Source organism: Rhinoraja longicauda, chromosome 5, assembly GCF_053455715.1.
Source record: "Rhinoraja longicauda isolate Sanriku21f chromosome 5, sRhiLon1.1, whole genome shotgun sequence".
Classification (NCBI taxonomy): Eukaryota; Metazoa; Chordata; class Chondrichthyes; order Rajiformes; family Arhynchobatidae; genus Rhinoraja; species Rhinoraja longicauda.
The window spans coordinates 72,353,320-72,377,146 of NC_135957.1; the positions used below are offsets into that span (position 1 = coordinate 72,353,320).

The 23,827-nt window shown below is 40.7% G+C and overlaps 1 protein-coding gene across 15 annotated transcripts in view; it reads left to right on the top strand.

The window, feature by feature from the left end:
• eya4 (EYA transcriptional coactivator and phosphatase 4) overlaps positions 1 to 23,827 on the top strand; it is a 396,477-nt gene that overhangs the window by 48,794 nt on the left and 323,856 nt on the right. For 2 of the 15 annotated variants that reach the window (XM_078399776.1, XM_078399782.1), the window contains exon 1: positions 2,627 to 2,691. The exons of the other annotated variants lie outside the window; for them this stretch is intronic. The gene's annotated coding sequence lies outside the window, so the exon portion shown is untranslated. Of the gene's footprint in view, positions 1 to 2,626; positions 2,692 to 23,827 lie in introns of those variants that run through there. 15 annotated transcript variants of the gene reach the window in all.

A 23,827-nucleotide genomic window follows, 5' to 3' on the forward strand; every position in this document is an offset into this window, starting at 1 on the left:
TGTTGCCCGTCCCGCTGCGTTACTCCAGCATTCTGAGTCTACCAGAGTTGCAATGCCAAGAGAAGTCCTTACATATCACCTGATCTCTGATGTCCTTCCATATTTGTATCTGCCCACAGTTTCTAATGGTTTAGAATTGGAGTGACTGTGGCTTTTATACTGCTTTGCCAAACATAACATTTGTTGCTTTCCATGTTATTAAAAGATTAGTAAAAGTACTGTACATTTTTGAACCCATTCCATTTAGAAGAATGGTTTTCTAATATTTCTATGTGGCATTGTTTTGTGCAGTCTGATCACCACTAATTTTCAACATATTGCTTGCAATAAAAAAATATTTCCATGCATTCTGTCTGTGAACTGAAAGGCTTGCACACTTGATGATATACGCCTAGCTCTGAGTCTGTGTTTTTCTGTTGTCCTCTTCTGCTCATGCCAGGACAAATGACATCACATTAATGGACATAGTTGCGACATTTTTGTAATGTCAATTTAATGGCCTAGATTATACAAAGCCAATGGCACCATCATTTCTAACATGATCCCCGCATGGCTGAACCATCTCATAACTGGCCATGTAACACCTGCCCTACTCTTCGTCTCTATGAGGCTTCTATCAGAGCTCATCCAAAACAATCAACCATGAGTCTTTCAAGCAATCTTGCCTCCCACTTCTGTACAGAATCCTCTCCAGTATTCTCTCCTGTGCCCACACTTCGCTGCAACTATAGTGCCGTTTCAAAACTAGTGATGACCTTGACAGCAGGAGCATCTTTCCAAGCATTCAGTCAATCATCCTTGTAAACAATTTGTGACGCATGTCCATATTTCTCACCCTGACTGTGGATAGTGCAGAAGGCATGGAGAAACATGAAGGATTTGCAGCAGGTTTATGTACTCAAAACTCTAATAACACCGTGCACACACAACATAATTGCTCTTTGGAAGATGCTGTGAACAATCTCTAAATTAGCAGTTGTGGTGGGATGATGATTGTCAAAAACAGGAGAGATTGAAGATGGCAGGATTTTGATGTAGTGATATATAAGCAGAGGCTGCATAGTAGCGCAGCAGTAGAATTGCTGCCTTATAGCACCAGAGACCCGGATTCGATCATGACTATGCCTGTCTGGAGTTTGGACGTTCTCCCCGTGACTGTGTGTTTTTTCTCCGCGATCTTCTGTTTCCTCCCACACTCCAAAGACGTACAAGTTTGTGATTGGCTTCAGTAAAAATAGTAAAGCGTCCCTAGTGTGTGTAGGATAGTGTTAATGTGCGGGGATCGCAGGTCTGTGCGAACTCGGTGGGCAGAAGGACCTGTTTCCACGCTGTATCTCTAAACTAAAACTAAACAGTGATAAAGTGGTGTCAAATTCAGTATGGTGCATGCCTCAGAGGCAACTTGAGAGAGATGCAGTTCCCTTGATGTTATTGCTGATTAGTTTTTTTATGGTAGTTCTAGCTGTCCGAGAGAGCTACCAGAGAAACTATCTTGATGGTTGTCTCAAAGTCTCCATTAATTATTGCATACATATGGCCACAGTTTTATGCTTGGTGGAGTGGGTGAAATTCAAGTTTGATTGCAAGAATGTCAAGCAATTAGATTGCTCCAACTTGGCTGGTATCATTTTTATTGAATATTGTAATGGTACCCATGTAGGAAAATGTTAGTATTCCATGCTCCCAACAAGACTAATTGATGATGGCAGTTTGAGCATTCTCAGAGAAGCCACTTGATGCAGTATAATTGGCCTTTGCCCTATTCTTTAGTCAGACTTTCACTTAATCAGACAGTGGCACTTACAAAAAGAAAAAACACTGTAACGTACTTAAGATTCTTGAGAGTCCATGAATTTTAACGTTCAGAACAAAAAACATCCTACTTTGCTAATGTCCAACTGCATTCGTTATGGCTGTACATCTATTGTGTGTGAATGGCAGTAACTTCAGTGTCTTTGTTTCTGAAACTTAAAGATTTACAAAAATGGCATGGAAATTATAACCATGCACAGTGTTCACAAAACGAAATAGCCGTAGAAATGCGAATGCAGCCGAATGTCACAATGGGAAGCAAGGCAGCACAGCAGTTGGTATGTATTAACAAGTTGGTCTGTAGTAACAAGAAAGACACAAAAAGCTGGAGTAACTCACTGGGTCAGGCAGCATCCCTGGAGAACATGGATAGGTGACCTTTCGGGTCAGAACCCGATTTTGTTTCGTTTCCGATCCGAAACGTCACCTAACCATGTTCTCCAGGGATGCTGCCTGACCCGGTGAATTATTCCAGCACTTTGTGTCTTTTTTTGGCACAGCAGTTAGTGCTGACGCTTCACTGTTCTGGAGACTTGGGTTCAATCCTGACCCCCAGTGCAGTTTGTATGAAGTTTAGATATAAAAAGCCGGAGTAACCCAGCGGGTCAGACAACATCTCTGGAGAAAAGGAATAGGCGACGTTTTGGGTCAAGACTCTACTTGCTCTCACTGGGATCGTATGGGTTTACTCAGTTCCTCCGGTTTCCTGTGGTAGGTTATTTGTCTCTGATAAATTAGCCTTCGGTAGGTTAGTGTCAAAATGAATCAAAGGGGAGTTTATGCGCTTGCGTAGGATAATACAGGAATGTAAAAAGAAAGAGCAATGGAATTAATACGTTTACTCCTCTGTAAGCCTGCATGAGTCATCGTAACGATAAGGTAAGCATTCTAGGCTACACACATAGGCATGACAAGAGGTTTCAGTGGAGTGCCTGAAAGGGTGGTAAAGGTACTAATCCCAAACAGTACTAAAGAGCTACGACCATGGTGCTGGGTGGGAGGATTAGAATGAAGCACTCGTTATTGACTGACACAGACACAAGGAGCGAAATGATTCACTGTTCTTGTTATGAGCCAAGGAGCGAGTGATCAAGGAACAAGATTTACACAAAAAGTAGCAAAATAGCAGAGGATGAGGGAGGGAGGACACAATCCAGATAGATCCGTGCATAATTTCCCGAGGTTTGGCTGCCATTACGGTCTGCTGAAAACATGTCATTGAGCTCTTCCCGACCCCTGTTGTTGTGCAAAAGAATTTCACTGGGCTGTGCATACGTGACAATAAAGAACCAATGGACCATTGCCATAGATACGTGAATCCCTCTCCTTTCCACCTTCTCTGCCAGGATATCCAAAGCACTATCCAAATCTTCGATCTCCTGCCATTGTTCACTGTTTGCCAGGTAAGACTCACTTCCTGTGTAACGGCCAGTACCTGCTCCAACCGCAGTGGTTCCTCCTGTTTAAGAGGAGCAGCCTTGATCTTAGCTGAGTAGGCTAACTTTCTCTGGTGCAGGCTGTTCAGAATATTGGTCGCCCGCTGAAATATCCAGTCAGTGAACATCGCAGCACTGGTAGATGCTACAATCATTATAATTAGCAAGCTGCACAGGATTGGCTCACTGCCTGCATTCTGCTTAAGAGGGGCAGGTTAACTGCAAATTGCAATCCCCGGACTGTGTACATGGGATATTGAATTTAGCCCACTAAGCATTTTATTTCTGTAGCAAAATGGCTTTATATGGTTATTTGTTCTTCGGCACTGAATATTAAGAGGAATTCACATAAAGAAGTTCAAACTGCAACTGAACTATAAAAAGCACTATGGACTCAATAAAAGTCTAAATCTAAGTACTTTCAAACTCAACGGTATTTTTATATTCAAATATTTTCCTTCCTTCTAAAGTTTAGCTGGATTTTTTTCCCCACAATGTACGTCTTATTTGAACATGTATCATTTACAACTTTATATATTGAATTCAAGTGATTATTTAAGAAATTAAAGTGGGAATACAAATCAGTGGTGTTTAAAATAATTCCTCTTCAGTTTTGGCAATATACTAATTTAATTTCCCCTAACTATCGATGTGCAGTAAAATTAGTATGGGACTATTGTGGATAGAATTTTGGCCTGTTCATAAAACAATTAAAACATGTGTAGGTACCAATAATATAAAACATAAAAAAGTTAGATTTTAAAAGTTAGAATATATTGTGTTTAGTTTAGCTTAGTTTAGAGATGTATGAAAGGTAAGTATACCAAAGTATGTTTTGATTGTTTATAAGGGTCATTCAATTATTCTACAGACACACAAAAGGCAACAACCCCTATAATCCTTTCAAATCATGAAAAAATGAGAATAAATTATCATCAACATTTTCTCGGTACATTTCCTTGCATTATGTTATCTGTAATACACAAATATTCAAATTGTTTATTTTGCCATGAAATGGATTCAATATAGGTTTACTTGGGACATCTGGAACTTTATGTATCCTGAAGCCATGTGTCTCACACACTTACCTTTCATTCATAGGAGCTTTTTATACTTCATATCTCCTCTCTAGAACTTCCCACCAGTTATAGTCCATGCTCCAAAGACACTTCTATATTGCTTTTCTCAGCCTACTTTGGAAAGGATAATTTTCTTCCAATTTCACAAACACATACTAACCATTTCATAATCACAGGACTAAATTTATGAGAATGGGTAGTCATTGTGTAGTCTTAGTTTTAAAAAACTTCATTGAAGTTATAAATTAGTTCAATGTAAGGAAGAAACTGTGAAATATAGTTCTCTCTTCACACTCATATACTTAGCATTTTCTAATTTTACTTTAAAGCAAGAAATATTTGCCTCCATGCTCAGTAGTTCCTTTAGCTGCCATGTTTTCTTGCACTGAAGATTTTTTGTTATCCTGTAGCTTTTACAGACGGTAACTTTATGCAGTAAACTTACAGGAAATTCATGGCAGATGTAATTTGGCCCATAAAATATGTGTAATGTTGGCAAAAAAAAAATTACTTCACAGGAAGATAACACGAACATTACTTGGCTGATAGCATAATGTGCACAAAAGCTGGTTTTAAATTTGAGTTACATTTTATTGTAAAAATCAATATATTACAAATGGACTTTGCTTTACCTCCCAACATGTTTTTACTTTCATTTTTCTATCAACTAGAACATTTTTTGAAAATTGTATTTTATTGCATCATAATTCAGACATAACTGTGATATATTGAGACAAAGTTTTAAGCTGTGTCTGCATCCTGCTAAGATCCAATCTTCTCCACGTTCTGTACAATTGTCTTCAATGCATTGTCTAAAAATAGATAACGGCAATCTAACTTTCACAACTATTCCGTACAAAGATATTCTGCCTTCTGCACAACACAACAGATAAGAATGATTGTATGTATAGGACCAGTACATTTTGACCTTTTACTTTGATAAATGTTCATTTATGTTGCGATTCATACAATAAATATTTTGGTCCTTTAGATGGAGTAAAAAAATTAAAAAAATCTTTGAATTAATCAATTAAGTCTTCAATGTTGTAATGAATATCGTAGAAAAATTAAGGATTTGGAATGATGGATGTTTTTTGTACAATATTGGGTAATCCATGTCTTTCCATGCCTCCCTTAATATATTACATTGTGAAAGATAGAGTTTCATTTTAAACCAGCACTGATCCATGCAAAGATTCCACCTTGTTCATTTTTATGTGTTAATACCCTTATCTCAAATACACACAAAATCTAAGTTTGGCACTATATTTGATTTCTCTCTATCTATTTCACTTTTTTCACATTATTTAAACTATTTTTGCCCTGTTTGCAATAGCATTATTTACCCGATGTGATAAACAACAATCGAGGAAAAAGATTCTTACAGTGGATTTGTTGCTGATTTTTGAAAATTAATTGACCATATTTATAGACATCTTTAATTTTCATTTTAACAATGATATTACAAAGGTTCCTTTGTTCTAATTCTATAAACTTCATAATCATTTTTTTTTTAAAGTATAAATGAATATGAATAGAAAAATTAAAATAGGATTAATATTGCTTAAATAGAATAGTATTATTTGGCAAGCAGTAAGCTGACAGCTGTCACAGCCAAGAAGGAGTTGTTGCCATCATGCCCAATGAATTTAAAGAATTAGCCTATATAACGTACGCAGGCTGTCAAAGGTTCTAACATGGTGGTGTAACATCACGATATATCCTAAATTGCCTTTGGATTAAAGGGGAAAGCAAGTGACAAACTTTATATGTGGGAGACCCTTAAAAAAACAGCCAAACTAGTTCTTCCTTTTATCATGTATTTCCTGTAAGATGTGTATATGCAGTGTACATTTTATTCACTCGGGCTGTAATTAGTTATTAATCACAGGTTAACTGCGGTTTATCTGATAACTAAACATTTCTTCATCATCTAATCCTGGAGGGAGTGTGGAATGCTTGCTATAAGCAGTTTTTGTTTTGGAGATTTCAAGTGGAGCATCGTTAATTTCCTGTAATCCTTTTAATATCGACAGATTCAAGTTTCAAGAGACAATTTGTGTTAGAAATAGACATCTGGGGACTGTTTTGTTGGAACTGGAATGACTTGCAGGATCAGGCTGTAAAGAACAGCACCATTTTCATAATGCCTGTGGAGCCATAGAACTATAAAATTAAGACAAAAAGACATTTTAATTTTAATTTATGATAACAAAGGATGAATCAGTTTTCTGTTACATTATCACTAGATTCAAATTATGTGAGCTTTGAATTTCCACAAGAATTGACCTGATTTCTGAGTAAACTTTGGCAAAATCTTAGCAGAACTGGAACAACAGGTTGGTATCTAAATGCTCCGTTTAACAGAAAATTATTCAAAGGTGATTCATAGGCTGGAATCAAATAAAAATGGCACTAATCCAGATAAGGAGGTACTCTCGCAGGCTTTCAAAAGTCATTGCTATTTTCTGCCGCTGTTTTCTATTTTCACTGATAGTCTACTGAAATTGGGACATGCTCTTGGAAATTCAGGGTGAACTAATGAAATTCAATTGGAACTGATCAATCACCTAAATGTTTCAACTATTAACTTTCACAATGTTTCAGCAAAGGTTCCGAAGCCAAACATTGGCCTGCACGCAAATCACACTGAGGAACTGTCAAATGCACTTTTAGTGTTGACTAAGTATATAGCACATTACTAATAACAGTAGTTTACCCTTCACAGAGTACTATGTTTACATATATCTGTTGTGCTCCTGCAAGTAAGAATGTCATTGTTCTGTTTTGGGACTAATGACAATAAAACACTCTTGAGTCTCTTGAGTCTTGACTAATCTGACTAATTGTCCCTGGAGGTCGAAAGAAAATGCTCTATCATACTAATTGATTTGACCATGTAATGCGCTTAGAGGAATATAGGAGTAACAGCTATGCTGAGAGGCGTACATGAGCCAGGGATACTCTTTTATGTATCACTGGGAAGGCCAATATTTAGTGCTGGTTTCTATCCTTGGTGCGCCATCTTTTTGAACCATTTCAGAACATCCAGTTAAGCTACTCCCAAAACATCGTGAGGCAAGGATTTCTTGGACTTAGACCCAGCAACAACAACAATGTAAATGTTGGTCCATCTCAGCTTTAAGTCTCAATGATTAAGTAAATCGGGTAAGCTTCATAACTATGCACAGTTAGGTCAAAGAGTTAAGCCTGTTATTCTTTTGTTGCAAACCAAATTGAAACACTCTTAATGTTAAATAGAATTGATTGATCAAATTCCATCCTTCGCAGAACTGCTCACAGTTCTTTTACTTTTATTCATTCAATCTTGGACATAAGATACACATCTATTTTTAGGATTGAATTAATGATCTTGCAGCATTAAATGCAGAACATGCTACCAAGGTGCTATAAGGAGCAAAGGCAGGTTATCACATTTTGACATGTTTCCACTGATTATTCATTCACATTCTTAAATGACAGCTTTTCTTTTGTTTAAAACTTAAACCTAAACCAAAATCTTTTGTTTCCAAGAAGGAGGAGCATGGTTTCTGGTTTCCATTTTATTTGCCTATTATGTAATGGAATCACAGTCTCAGCCAGAGAGTTGAACAAATTAGAGATATTTCAGAATTACTCCAAAACAAATTCACCTTGGATGCAGCAACATTTTCCAAGGTGCTTTACGTGAGGAATGCCAAACAAACTTTGACCCCAGCCGCAAAAGATGATGTTAAGGCCAACACTCAACAATATGGATGAGGTACTCTATATTATCAAGCAGTCTGGTAATTTGGGGAATGAAAATCAAAAGAAACTGCAAATGTTGGAAATATGAAATAAAAACTGGAAATGCTGGCAAAACTCAGCAGGTCAGGCAGCATAAATGGTCATAAATATTTCCAGTATTTTCTGTTTTTTGTAATGATAATTTAGAAACATTAGAGGGACCAAGAGAGGTTGTGCTGATGGTGGGTGGAATACAACAGAAAATGTATGAGGATAGACACAAAATGCTAGAGTAACTCAACAGGACAGGCAGCATCTCTGGAGAGAAGGAATGGGTGACGTTTCGGGTAGAGACCCTTCTTCAAGGCTCGACCTGAAACATCACCCATTCTTTCTCTCCAGCGATGCTGCCTGTCCCGCTGAGTTACTCCAGCATTTTGTGTCTACCTTTGGTTTAAACCAGCATGTGCAGTTCCTTCTTAAGTATATATGAGGAGTTGTTGAATGGTATTGTAGAGATGTAGATGAGATCCTGCAAGGGACCAATGCTAGGTCTTTGAAGAAACAATAATAGTGGTGACAAAGACACAGGAAAAGACCCATTGCAGAGGATCTATTGGGTTTGACTAGAGAGACAATTGACTCAGGCATTTGGACTCCTAGTCAATGGTGGAGAAACTTTATGAAGGGTAAACTGCTCAAATGTATGAAAGGTCAAGAAGATACTGTCAGGATAATTTACCTTCAAATTGAGAAAGTGATTAGAGTTGTTTTGGTGATGTAGCAAAGGGAGAAAGGGCAATTCGAAGGTTTTAAACATGAAATTCCAGGACAGATAGGCACAAGTATGGGAGGCAGCCATGTGCTACTGAACTCTTGAGAGAAAAGGGTGGTTGAAGGTGGAGATGTAGTCTGATGCGATTGAGTGGCACAGATCATGTCTGCTTTGAATTAGCCAGATTATTAACTAGATTCTTAGGTCTTCTCTTTGATTTGTCTGATCTATTGCATTATAAATAATTACACAAAGCGTGCCAGCAAACAAAAACTCAGTGATTGCCTTCACCCCAACATTGTACAAATGTGTGATGCAAAGACAAAGGAAAAGCAACAAAGAATGAGTTCTGTAGGAAGAAACTGCAGATGCTGGTTTAAACCGAAGATAGACACAAAAAGGTTGGAGTATCTCAGTGGGACAGGCAACATCTCTGGAGAGAAGGAATGGGTGATGTTTCGGGTCGAGACCTTTCTTCAGACTGAAGATCAGTCTGAAGAAGTGTCTCGACACGAAACGTCACCCATTCCTTTTCTCCAGAGATGCTGCCTGTCCCGCTGAGTTATTCCAGCATTTTTTTAGTGCCTTTACCGCCTCAGACAGTTGAGGAAATTTAGAGTCTCTCTGAGGATCCTTCAGTGCTTCTACTCTGGGGCTGTAGAAAGCATCTTGTCCGGGAACATCACAATCTGGTTTGGGAACAGCTCTGCCCAGGACAGGAATGCTCTGCGGAGAGTAGTGCGTTCGGCTGAACGCACTATGGGAACTACACTCGCCCCCCTGCAGGACCTATACATCAGGAGGTGCAGATCCAGAGCCAGCAACATTATGGGGGACCCCTGCCATCCCAGCAACGGACTGTTCCAGCTGCTACGGTCAGGCAAACGCCTCCGCTGTCACGCTGTGAAAACAGAGGATGAGACGGAGTTTCTTCCCACAGGCCATCAGGACAGTTAACTCTCATATCACCAGGGACTAATTTAATTTACTGTATTAATTTATTTTTTGTGTTAAAATTTTTTTTTCTATTCTCTTTTGTAGTTTAGCACAATCCGCAGGCGTTGCCACTTTCATTTCACTGCACATCTTGTATATGTATGTGACAAATAAACTTGACTTGACTTGACTTGAGTTCTGTTCGTTTGTTTCTTGTTTCAACATGCCATCCATAGGTGGGCTGGCAAATGCAGAGCCACCAGGCTCCATGGAGGGAAGGGGAAACAGAACAAGTGGGTGTGGTGGAACATATTCCCAGACAAATTTCTGCCCCGCTAACCAAAGGTACACTGAAAAATTATTGGCAAGTGCGACGTACAACCTTAAGTTCCTTCAGACAACGGTGGCTCATTTTGGCAGTATTGTGGCTAAATTGTTGAATTGTCTAAGTAACGTTCCAGAGACTTGAGTTGAAATCCCAGAATGGCATCCGTGGAGCAAACATTATTTAAATCAAAGTAATTCTGAAATAAAATCCTATTATCGGAAAAGATAACCCCAAAAGCACCAAATTGCCATAAATGCATCTGATACATTAATTTCCACAAAGCAAAGTCTGCCATCATTACCTTACATGATTTTTTTGCCAATTTTTCAAGATCTGGTGTCGCTGACAAGGGCAACATTCATTGCCCATCCTTCATTGCTCTTGAGAAGTTGGCGATGAGCTGCCTTGCATTGATGAAGGTACTCGTAATATTGTTACTGGGTAGGAAGTTCCAGGATTTATATAAAAAATGATGAAGGATCAATGTGCTTTCTCAGCTTTGCCAAATTTGTTTTACCTGTAGATGTCATTAGAAACATAGAAAATAGGTGTAGGAGTGGGCCATTCGGCCATTTGAGCCAGCACTGCCATTCAACATGATCATGGCTGATCATCCAAAATCAGTACCCCGTTCCTGCTTTTTCCCCATATCCCTTGATTTCGTTAGCCCTAAGAGCTCAGATGTGACAGACAGGCTTGTATAATGCAGTTAAATGGTTTATCAAACCACTCAATTCAAGGCATTTAGAAATGGACATTCGATACTGATTTTTTTTCAGCGATCCCCTCTAACCCAAATAAAATGTCATATATTAAGAATACTTGAATTTAAATGTTATCTTCAAGATCTTAGCTTTTAAGATGTTTATGTCCTCCGCACTAATCTAAAAATAAAATCAAGCTCTGTTGCAGTCATTGGAAGAAAGTTTTATTTGAAAGTACATTAACAAGTGCTTGTTGAAATATTAAAAGTTTTTATCTGTTTCATATTTCAGAGCTATAAAAGATTCACAAAAATGGGCATGTAAAGCCTATATTTCTGTCTCCTGCTACCAATTTCTTTTGGTTTCTGTCATTTCCTGTGCTTATGTTTTGGAAGGTTGATTAGTTTTGTGTATATTGACCTCATAATCTTGAATTCACCAGAAAAAAATATGATATCTGATGCAGCTGAATGTATAATATTGGTAGAATAGTGATGGATTCAATATCAATGAAAGCTTTTATCAAACCACAGTGTAACAAGGGACTATCTTACATACACATATTAAAGTATCTCATTAAGATTTGATTTATGCCTATTTCCTCCTATTGGATGTATTAACATTGGACTTTTAATGGATAAAGCCACAATATCCATATTAGTTACAAATGTATTAAAAATATACAAAAACTGGACATAGAGTCATAGAAATATGCAGCACGGAAACAGGCCCTTCATCCTAATTTGCTCATGTCGACAAAGATGCCCCATCTACGCTAGTCTCATCTGCCCATATCCCTCTAAACCTTTCCTCTCCATGTAGCTGTCCAATGTCTTTTAAATGTTGTTTTTGTACGTGCCTCAACTATCTCCTCTGGCAGCTCATTCCATATACCCACCATTGTCCTTTTTTTATAATGTCCCCTCAGTTTCCCATTAAATCTGTCCCCTCTCACCTTAAACCTATGCGCTGGTGCTGATATGAAACAGAAAATTACAGAAACAAACAGCATCTGTGGAAATAGAAACAGAATTAATATTTCAGGTTAAAGAGGGGAATATCTCCATTCGGATGATGGCAGTCATAATAGGATTTGGCAGTCATAATGTAGGGTTATGAAATATTCCCAGTAGGTCAGACTATCTGCTATTGGTGAGAGAAAACCTGAGCAAATGTCGCAGACAGATGACAAAGAGCAGAGATGGCTAGTTCTGATACAAATAAAATTAGGAAGTTACCTGAAGTTGGGGAATTCAACATTAAGCCCGGAAGGCTGTAAATTGCACACACATAAGATGAAGTGTTGTTTCTCAAGGTTATTTTATTTAGTTTAGTTTAGATACTAAACAGAAACAGACCCTTCGGCCCACCGAGTCCGTGCCGACCAGCGATCCCAGCACAATTTGCTCTAAGGACAATTTACATTTTTACCAAAGCCAATTAATCTACAAACCTGTATGTCTTCGGAGTGTGGGAGGAAACCGGAGCACCTGGAGAAAATTAACACAGGTCACAGGGAGAACGTACAAACTCTTTATCGACAGCACCCTTGGTCAGGATCGAACCTGAGTCTCTGGTGTTTTAAGGCAACAACTCTACTGCTGCGCCACCATGCCGTCCCAAGTTGGACGTTATTATAGCAGAGCGGGAATTTTCACATAGACAGCTCAGGGTAGTACGTAGGAAGGAACTGCAGACACTGACCCGAAACGTCACCCATTCCTTCTCTCCAGAGATGTTGCCCGTCCCGTTGAGTTACTCCAGCTTTTTGTGTTTATCTTCAGCTCAGAATGGTTGTGTTTTAACAAATTATTGTCAGATATTTCTAACTGCAATTGGGCTGGAGATTTGTTGGTATTTCTTTATAATAATAATAATAATAATAATAATATTCATTTATTGTCATTGCAACGAGTACAACGAAATTAAAAAATAGCCAATCCTGACGGTGCGTACAAACATATATGCAATAAATGCAAAAACAAATAAATACATAAATACAATTAAATACAATTATATTAAGTACAAGATTTTTTAACGGTGTTGCCTAGTGCAAAGGTAGTGTTCAGTTCTCGTATGGCCCTGGGGTAAAAACTGTTCTTAAGTCTGTTTGTTCGGGATTTGATCGACCTGAAACGTCGACCAGAGGGCAGATGAACAAACAGACGGTGGCCGGGGTGGGATGGATCTTTTATTATTTTGCCTGCTCTACTGAGGCAGCGTAGGCTGAACAGGTGCTCCAGGGAGGGCATCACACTATGCTAAAATCTACAAACAAGGCATTAAAGTAATGTAGTTTATATCTTTAGTATGATAAGCACAAAAGTCATTAAGATTTGAGAAGATGAAAGCAAAGAAAAATCAGCAGCCCACATATTGAAACTCCTGAAAAGGCAAAAAGCATGCACATGCGTAAGATGTAGAACCATTGTTTTCAGCTCCTTTTGCCTACACCCAAGATATTCCTCCCAAACCTCTCCATATCTTCAGTTTTTCTTTAAAGCTTTCTCCGTTATTAAAAAAATGGTAATTTGGCATCTAAATCTGTGTCATTTATTTTTGGATTGAGTTCACTTTTATCAAATTACTTGGGATGTTTGCCAAGTTGCTAAATAAGTGGGAGTTGTTGTCCACACAGCCATTCACAGGTTATTAGACATCTGTTATTATGGAATCTGCTGATATTCTCATCTCAAGTTCTGACAATGGTTCTGCTTCTTAAATATTTTCCCTTTTTTTAACCTTTTCAGAAGCTTCAAAATGCGTGCTCTCGATTTTTCTTAATTTTCATTTTCTGAATTCTTAAATTCATGAGTTTTGTGCTTAGCATAACAAAGATATAAGTTACATTACTTTGGCATGTCAATGTCCTCAAAAGAGCACCAACTTATAAATTTGTCTTTGTATTTAAGTATTTAAGTCAGTCCTCACCATAGGCATCCAAATAGGACCTTTCTGTACTCCCTCTAACGTGTAATACGGGAGGATGTAAAACTTTGAGATAAAATTGTCATCGTCGAAGAGGAGTTACTGTGGGCAGGCAGGCAAGTTAATCGTAGTGAGGGAGAGTAGTGGGCCACATCTGCTTCTACTTCCAGCAGTTTTACTGTCTTTCTCCAGTCACAATCCGCCTCATGAATCCGTGTCAGGTCCCGACTGTTGGGAGCAGAAGGCAGGTGTCAGATTTTTGCTCTCCTGCTGGGACAACCGGCTACACCATCTGTCTGCACCATTCCTCGCTGACAGCTCAGCTGTTTCCGCAGGTGGCTTTATTTGGAATATTTCTCCTCTTGAGCTGCTACTGAAATTGGGAAGTGTTCCAGATTTGTCCCCGGCCTGGACATCTCCATTTTGTAGGACCAAGTAAAAAGAGGAGAAAAAGAAAATATTTCAAAGCAAGGAGTCAACTGTTATAAGGAGCATGTCACAGTGGCGCAGCTGGTAGAGTTGCTGCCTCACTGCTCCAGAGACCCAGGTTCCATCCTGAACTCCAGTGCTGTCTGTGAAGTGTTTGTTCATTCTCCCTGTGAACCACGTGGGTTTCCTCCGGGTACTGCGGTTTCCTCCAACATTGCAAAGACACGCGGGTTTGTAGGTAAATTGGCCTCTGTAAATTGGCCCCTGGTGTGTAGGGAGTGGATGTGAAAGTGAGATAGCATAGGGGTAGTGTGAATGGGGTGATCAGTGGTCAGTATGGACTCAGTGGGCCAAGGGGCCTGTTTCCATACTGTATCTCTCAACTAAACTGAACGTTGGCAGCCTCACTAATCTGCCATTAGTCACACATTGATGCGTTCGATCGTACACCTGCTGATTAAAGTTTCAGTAATGCCTGAGACCCTAAATATTAAGCACTACCGAATGACTCTCACACACTTTCCTTCACAAACTGTGCCACTGAGAAATCAGAGAGTCAGGGCCTGCAGTAACTGGATGGAGACTTTATGTTACCAAACCAAGAGCAGACTTGGTGGAAATGGGTCCAGAGAGGTGGAATTGGGTAAATGGGATCCGGGCATGGTTTGATTGGGGATAGACGCAAAATGCTGGAGTAACTCAACGGATCAGGCAGCATCTCTTTAGAAAAGGAATGGATGACGTTTCGGGTTGAAACCCTTCTTCAGACTCGAAGGTATTTATTCACAAAATGCTGGAGTAACTCAGCAGGTCAGGCAGCATCTCAGAAGAGAAGGAATGGGTGACGTTTTGGGTCGAGACCCTTCTTCAGTCTTTCTGAATGGTTTGATTGGAGCTTGGGGTCAGGAACTGGGGTTAGAGGTCATGTCCTGAGTTTCCAGTGGTTGGAGGATCAGTGTCTTTGTCAGTGGATTGGGATTTGGTGTCAATGCATCTGGTGGTGGGGGTTAAAGAAGTTCAAACTGGAGAATCAAATTTTGGGATTTGGAGTAAAATTGAGCTTGAATAGGGAGGAGCCAGTTCGGGTACTCTGAGGGTGGTCATGATGGAGGATAGGGGTCTGGGGGAGTCACCAGGAATTGTGAGTTTAGCACTGGTGGTAATGGTGATGGAGTGGGTTCATTGAAAGGAGGGAAGTGGTCAAAGTATGTGAATCCATCTGAGTTGCAGTCCCAGAGTAAGGTTGGGACCTGCTGAGGGAAGGCCCCTTCAAATTGTCCTACTAACAATCAAACTGCACTATGAAAACCCATTTGTCCTGTTTAGTTTAGCAAAACAGCATGGAACCAGGCCATATGGCCCACTGAGTCCATGCCAACTATCGTTCAACTTTCACACTAGTTCTAAGTTATCCCACTTTATCAATGACTCCATACACATTAGGCCAATTTACAGAGGCTAATTAACCTACAAACCCGCACCTCTTTGGGATGTGGGAGGAAACCGGAACTCCTGGAGGAAACCAACGCAGTCACAGGGTGGCCATGCAAACTGCATACAGACAGCAGCCGGGATCAGGAACCCGGGGCTCTGACGCTGTGAATAGATAATAGACAATAGACAATAGGTGCAGGAGGACATATACTGGGGACAATTTCCATTTACACCAAGCCAATTAACCCACAAACCTGTACGTCTTTGGAGTGTGGGAGGAAACCGAAGATCTCGGAGAAAACCCACGCAGGTCACGGGGAGAGCGTACAAACTCCGTACACACAGCACCCTTGGTCAGGATCGAACCCCAGTCCCAGGCACTGTAAGGCAGCAACTCTACAGCTGCGCTACCGTGGTTTAAAATATTACAGTTCAATTGTTTATTTTTTCAAGATTGTTTCAAGAGAGAGTTACATGTAGCTCTTAGGGCCAACGGAAACAAGGGATATGGGGAGAAAGCAGGAACAGGGTACTGATTGTACACTGGGAAACAGGGATTCAATTGTACACAGGGTACTGTGTACACTGGGTACCGAACTGTAAACAATTATACACAGTGCACCGAACTGTACATTGCAAGACCCAGGAAGTGAATGGGCATGATCATCTCTGACCCCTCTCACCCTGGTCACAAACTCTTATCATATCATATATATACAGCCGGAAACAGGCCTTTTCGGCCCACCAAGTCCGTGCCGCCCAGCGATCCCCGCACATTAACACTATTCTACACCCACTAGGGACAATTTTTACATTTACCCAGCCAATTAACCTACATACCTGTACGTCTTTGGAGTGTGGGAGGAAACCGAAGATCTCGGAGAAAACCCACGCAGGTCACGGGGAGAACGTACAAACTCCTTACAGTGCAGCACCCGTAGTCAGGATCGAACCTGAGTCTCCGGCGCTGCATTCGCTGTAAAGCAGCAACTCTACCGCTGCGCTACTCTTAAAAGCACTTCCCTCTGGAAGGCGACTCCGGACTGTCAAAGCCGCCACAGCCAGACTAAAACAGCTTTTTTCCACGAGTAGTAGCTCTAGAAACATAGAAAATAGGTGCAGGAGGAGGCCATTCGGCCCTTCGAGCCAGAGCCACCATTCATTGTGATCATGGTTGATCGTCCCCAATCAATACCCCGTGCCTGCCTTCTCCCCATATCCCTCGATTCCACTAGCCCCTAGAGCTTTATCGAACTCTCTCTTAAATCCATCCAGTGATTTGGCTTCCACTGCCCACTGTGGCAGAGAATTCCACAAATTCACAACTCTGGGTGAAGGTTCCTTCTCACCTCAGTTTTAAATGGCCTCCCCTTTATTCTAAGACTGTGGCCCCTGGTTCTGGACTCGCCCAACATTGGGAACATTTTTCCTACATCTAGCTTGTCCAGTCCTTTTATAATTTTATATGTTTCTATAAGATCCCCTCTCATCCTTCTAAACTCCAGTGAATACAAGCCTAGTTTTTTCAATCTTTCCTCATATGTCAGTCCCGCCATCCCAGGGATCAATCTCATGAACCCACGCTGCACTGCCTCAATTATAAGGATATACTTCCTCAAATTATGAGACCAAAACTGTACACAATACTCCAGATGTGGTCTCACCAGGGCCCTACACAATTGCAGAAGAACCTCTTTACTCCTGTACTGAAATCCTCTTGTTATGAAGGCCAACATTCCATTAGCTTTCTTCACTGCCTGCTGTACCTGCACGCCATCTTTCAGTGACTGGTGTACAAGGACACCCAGGTCTTGCTGCACCTCCCCCTAACTTAATAACCAAAAGTCTGTAGTCTCTTTTTGCTCTGGTTTATTTCACTCACATCTTTAAACTGTAATGTTGTATTCTTAATGTTTTAATATTTTATGCTTTATTCTTAATTGTTTACTGTATGTTCGTGTTGTTACTTGCGAGCGGAGCACCAAGGCACATTCCTTGAATGTGTACATACTTGGCCAATAAACTTATTCAATTTCAATTTTGGATGATCTGCCATGATCATATTGAATGGCGGTGCTGGCTCGAAGGGCCGAATTGCCTACTCCTGCACCTATTTTCTATGTTTCTTATTTGGCGTGAGAAATAGTCATGTAAAGACCTGAACACTAGAAATACTTCGGTTTTCTTTTTCTGGCTTCACAGTCAATAAATCTATTTCTTTTTAAAGTCTAGATTTTCCACTCATCAGTGGGAATTTAAATCATGTCCAATGAACTCTTTATGCGTTAGTGCGGCTATTTGCTTTGGCTTGTGCTGTCCAAATTCAGGACTATGGCCAAGTAATTATTGTCTATATAGTGAGTGGGCCCAAGTTAGTTCAGAGTAATAAAAGTATAATCATTTTCAAATTCTGTTTGAATTCTTTTCTGTTAAAGCCAAGAGTGTAAGCCAGTAAGGTTCTTAGCAGATATGGATGACATAGGTCTGTTTAGTGAGGAGGTAGTTATTGCTAAAATTCTTAATTCTATTGACCTACGGGTATTATACAGAGGGATGCTGACCCGAAACATCACATATCTATGTTCTCTGGTAAGCTGCCTGACCTAGTGATTTACTCCAGCACTTTATGTCTTTTTTTGTAAACCGCATCTGTTCGGTTCAGTTATTTCAATTTAATTTATTGTCACGTGTGCCGAGGTACAGCGAAAAGCTTTTGTTGCGTGCTAACCAGCCAGCAGAAAGACAACACATGATTACAATCGATCCATTTACAGTGTGTATAGATACATGATAAGGGAATAATGATTAGCGTAAAACCAGCAGAGCCCGACCAAAGGTAGTCTGAGGGTCATCAAAGAGGTAGATCGTAGTTCAGGACTGCTCTCTGGTTGTGGTAGGATGATTCAGTTGCCTGATAACAGCTGGGAAAAAAACTATCCCTGAATCTGATGGTGTGCATTTTCACAATTCTATACCTTTTGCCCGATGGGAGAGGGGAGAAGAGGGAATGGCCAGGGTGCGACTCATCCTTGATTATGCTGCTGGCCTTGCTGAGGCAGCGTGAAGTATAAATGGAGTCAATGGAAGGGAGGTTGCTGTTCCTTTTGTTTACTACCTGGTTGATATGTTAAGTCGACAAAATGTTCTTTGCTATACCAATAAATTCAAAGTTCACTAGTATTTGGTCAATTGTCAGGCACAGAATAAGGTCTCTAATGAGCGTAAAGATCATGGCCTCATCAATGTGTTTAGTTCAGTTTAGAGATACAACACGGAAACAAGCTCTTCAGCCCACCGAGTCCATACCGACCAGCGATCCCCACATATTAACACTAGCCTCTACTCTCTAGGGACAATTTACACTGATTACTAAGCCAATTAACCCACAAACCTGTATGTCTAGGTGTGTGGGAGGAAACCGAGGTAAACTCACATGGTCACGGGGAGAACATACAAACTCCATACAGACAGCATCCGCAGTCGGGATCGAACCTGAGTCTCCGGCGCTGCAAGCGCTGTAAAGCAGCAACTCTACCGCTGCACCACCCATGTGACCAGTAGACGCCTGGTAAGGAAGAAATTGCCCTATATTTATGTAAGGGTCACACAACTCTGTCTTGTTAAATTCATCTGCTTCCTGTAACCAGGTTAGAGGATTAAAGGACTATTTCAGTTCTGAAAAATTGGCACTGTATGGCCAAGTTCCTCGGTTTATTTGATTTTTTTAATAAACTATCACCTATTAGAAGAATTGTAAACATGATCCACTCTGTTTATTTTCCACCAGAATAAACCGATTACCAGCCTCTAATATACCGTACAAAATTTCTATAATTTCTATGAGTTCTCCTTCTAGAACTTCATTTGAGCAAATGCAATGTGATGTTGAAACTTTGTCTCATTGTTTGTCGGGAGACTCGTTATAACCTTCAGTTTTTCCATCAAATTGCGTTAGGTTGCATAGAAATCAAACAAACCGCAAAAGAAAAATGAACACAACCAAGCAAACTAGTCTCTGTTGGGCAAAGCAACCTGGACCAGCAGTGGAGCCAGCTAGACTTCCTTTTGAAGTTGCAAATGTTTTGACTGAGTTCAAGAAGGCGGCTGAAGTGGGAAAGGATTTTCAGTGACCCTTGGGACATGTGCAGTTTTTCAGTGTAGGGTTGAAAAATACTTTAGCCTTTCCTTTGGAACACGAACAGTTCCAAAGCACCAGGTTTAGTGTCACTGTGCTATTGTAAGAACTTCAGACAAACTGAATTCTTCGGAAGCTTAATATCAACGAAGGGAAAAAAAAATGCTTTATGGATTTAATAGTTTATCTACAATTTTAAGGAAAGATAAAATTGAATTAAAATAATTTCTGTCCATTTAATATGATACAGTATATATGCAATTAATTGGTTCATTCGTTCATAACTTATAGGAGTAGAATTAGACCATTCGGCCCATCATGTCTACTCCACTATTCAATCATGGCTGATCTATCTTTCCCTCTCAACCCCATTCTCCAGCCTATCGCAATACAGAAGACATGCTTCTATAGTTGTGTGCTTCTTCCCATCAGTATACAGGAGGTCACATAATTTATTATTAACTAGATGGACATGGACCCATTGGGTCCAAATCTCTCCTGCGGGCCCGGCAACCATCCGTGCAAACCCCCCTCCCCCCCCCCCCCCCCCCCACTCACCCACTCCATCCCCTCTCAACTCCCCTTATCCCCCCCTCCCCCTCCCCCCCTCCACTCACCCACTGCATCCCCCTCAACCCTCCCACCCCCCCACCGTTTGCACCATAGCAAAGTCGAAATATCGTAAGTCGGAGCATCGTAAGTCGGGGAGCATCTGTATTAGATCACGTGGCCGGAAGCGAGCTGCGGCTCGCAACGGGTTGCTGCTGTTTGCACAATCACAGAGTCAATATATCGTAAGTCGAAATATCGTAAGTCGAAGCATCGTGTGTCAGGAGCATCTGTATTAGATCAACGGGCCCCAACTGCACACGCGTGGACCTTCTCCCATTGTGACGTCAAAAACGGAGGCAGGGAAAGTGGAAAAGGGATTTATTAAAGTTTAAAAAGTGAAAAACTTTAAAAATATAACAACCATTTGAACCGCAGGACAATGGTGAGTAAGGTGGGCCTAAAATTGTCACGCTATCGTGTAGCGTTTTGGCTGTATTTCGGGTACGCACAAACGGACAAACATATATATATATATCATATCATATCATGTCATATATATACAGCGCGGAAACAGGCCTTTTCGGCCCACCAAGTCCGCGCCGCCCAGCGATCCCCGCACATTAACACTATCCTACACACACGAGGGACAATTTTTTTTTTACATTTACCCAGTCAAATTAACCTACATACAAACAAACAAGATGAGAGTTTTAGTAACACATATAGATGTCATCGATATTTTACATTGACACTCACAAAGGTGGTTATTATCTTCTCAGTAATGGAGAGTTTTAGTTATAAGTAGTGATTGGGTAGGCTGCGTTTATTCTCACTGGTTTATTCTCACAGGGGGCGAAATGTGTGACCTTATAAAAGTCTATAAAATTGTGAGGGGCAAGGGGGCATGTATGAGAGAGGAAAAGTTAAAGTAGATTTGAGGGACATTTTTTTTCACAGAGGGTGGGGAGTAAACAGAACAAGTAGCCAAAGGAGGTGGTAGAAGTGGTTACAATTACAGCATTTAAAAGGCATTTGGATGGATACTTGGTTAGGAAAGAGACAGTGGGTTTTGGGCCTAGTGCAGGCAGATGAGATTAGCGTAGATAGACATCACTGTCAGCATGGACAAGCAATTCCGGTTTCTGTGCTGTACAACTCTATGACTCTCAGATTCTAATCTGTAGTCAATGAATGAGAATACACTAAATATTCATTGAATATTATACAATGTAGTATTAACATAAGTACAGATGAAATTGACACTGCCACAGATTTCATTGACTGGATGCCTGCAGTCTCTACTGAACTACTCTGACATTCATTCACGTTTTTAAAAAATGATGCAATAACAATTTTCATTTAAAAAAAGCAATTTTAAATGATGAGAAGCCAAAATACATTTGTATCATGCCTTCCTGGCAACTGTAACAGCTCCATTGAAATGAAGGTGAATGCAGCTCCTGTGCTTGATGCAACCAAAGAACTGCAGATGCTTGTTTATACCGAAGATAGACACAAAGTGCTGGAGTAACTCAGCGGGTCAGGCAGCACCTCTGGAGAAAAGGAATAGGTGACCTTTAGAGCCGGGGCCCTTCTTCAGACTGAGAGTAATGGGTGGGTGGTGGGTTGAAGAGCTGGAGATGAGAAAAGACCAGGAGCAATCAAGGCCAGCCATAAATGAACAGGCAGAGTGGTGCCCAGATCGGCCAATTGTTGGCGAGGAAATGTGTAAACTCAAGATGGAGAGCTGAGGAACTGGTTGAACGATGCCAGATAAGAGGGGATGGGTGGGGGGGGGGGGGGGGGGGGAGTGGTGGGGGGAGGGGGGAGGGGAGTGTGTGTGGAAGCTATTTAAAATTAGATCATTCAACATTCAAACTCCTGGGTTTTAAACTACCCAAGCAAAATATGAGGTGCTGTTCCTCCAATTTGCTTATGGCCACCTCTTAATTTCAGTGACATGAAGGGTCCCGACCCAGAAAAGTACATCCTTTTTATCCAGAGATGCTACTCACCCGCAGAGTTACTCCACCACTTTGTGTATTTCTTTGGTATGAACCAGCATCCACAGTTCTTTGTACCAGATTAAACCAGTTTACCCGGATTACACACGGTGGAATTCTACCAAGCTCCTGTTACATGGCTAGTCTCCACATGGAGCCGTGGAAGAGCACCTCTGGGAAATCTCCAGCTGAATTTGGCCAGAAGAATTGAGCATTCCACAATCGGACTGTCCTATAACATTCAAAGTCAATTGCGGGTTTAAAGTCATTTTTGTTTGCTTAGAGGAATTCATCGCAAAATGACAGTCTCAAGATTGGACTTAGTTTTGTTAATTTTGCATTTTGTTATTATTTCCATAGGTTAAAATTTATTATAATCCATATGTTTATAGCTAAAACAAGGCAAGGTAATAAAAGAGAAACAGTATACATTTTTCAAGTAACAACCTAGCCATGAGTGCCAGGGGGAAAAAAACCTTTTAGAGCTTGGAATTACAGCAGGTAGCCTCTCCATTTGGACACAAGGATCACAGTAAGGATCGTATGTAGGAAGGAACTACAGGTTTATACCGAAGATAGACACAAAACGGAGTAACTCAGCGGAACAGGAGGCATTTCTGGAAAGAAGGAATGGTTGACGTTTCGGGTCGAGACCCTTCTTCAGAATGGGAGTCTCAGTCTGGTCTCGACCCAAAACGTCACCCACTCCTTCTATCCAGAGATGCTGCCTGTCCCGCTGAGTTACTCCAGCATTTTGTGTCTATCTACAGTGGGATCATATTGTGATCTCCACTCATTGGATCTGCGTGGGGTTTGGCACTCTTCTTTTGAGTTAGAGGTGGAAATAGTGCCATTAGGCCAAAGGTAGACACAAAATGCTGGAGTAACTCAGCGGGATAGGCAGCATCTCTGGAGAGGAATCCAGACCATTAGACCAAAGGTTGACTCCAAATTGGCGAATACCTCCAATGGATAAGCTTTTAAAAGATAAGTAACTAACAAGTTTGTTACAAAGAATATTTTTTTAGGATGAGATGTTTTGGGATATTTTGCCATCATCATCATCATCATATATATACAGCCGGAAACAGGCCTTTTCGGCCCTCCAAGTCCGTGCCGCCCAGTGATCCCCGCACATTAACACTATCCTACATCCACTAGGGACAATTTTTACATTTACCCAGCCAATTAACCTACATACCTGTACGTCTTTGGAGTGTGGGAGGAAACCGAAGACCTCGGAGAAAACCCACGCAGGTCACGGGGAGAACGTACAAACTCCTTACAGTGCAGCACCCGTAGTCAGGATCGAACCTGAGTCTCCGGCGCTGTATTCACTGTAAAGCAGCAACTCTACCGCTGCGCTACCGTGCCGCGTTACAGTTGCTCCATAGTTAAATAGTTATTTATTTAATGCAAATTGATACATTTTCCCAGTATTACAGAACATTTTCATTGACCGTAACATCCTTTTGGATGTCTTTGAAGCCTCGAAAATGAATGCAAATATTCCTAACTTGAAGCCAGATTATTGACATCGTTGCAGT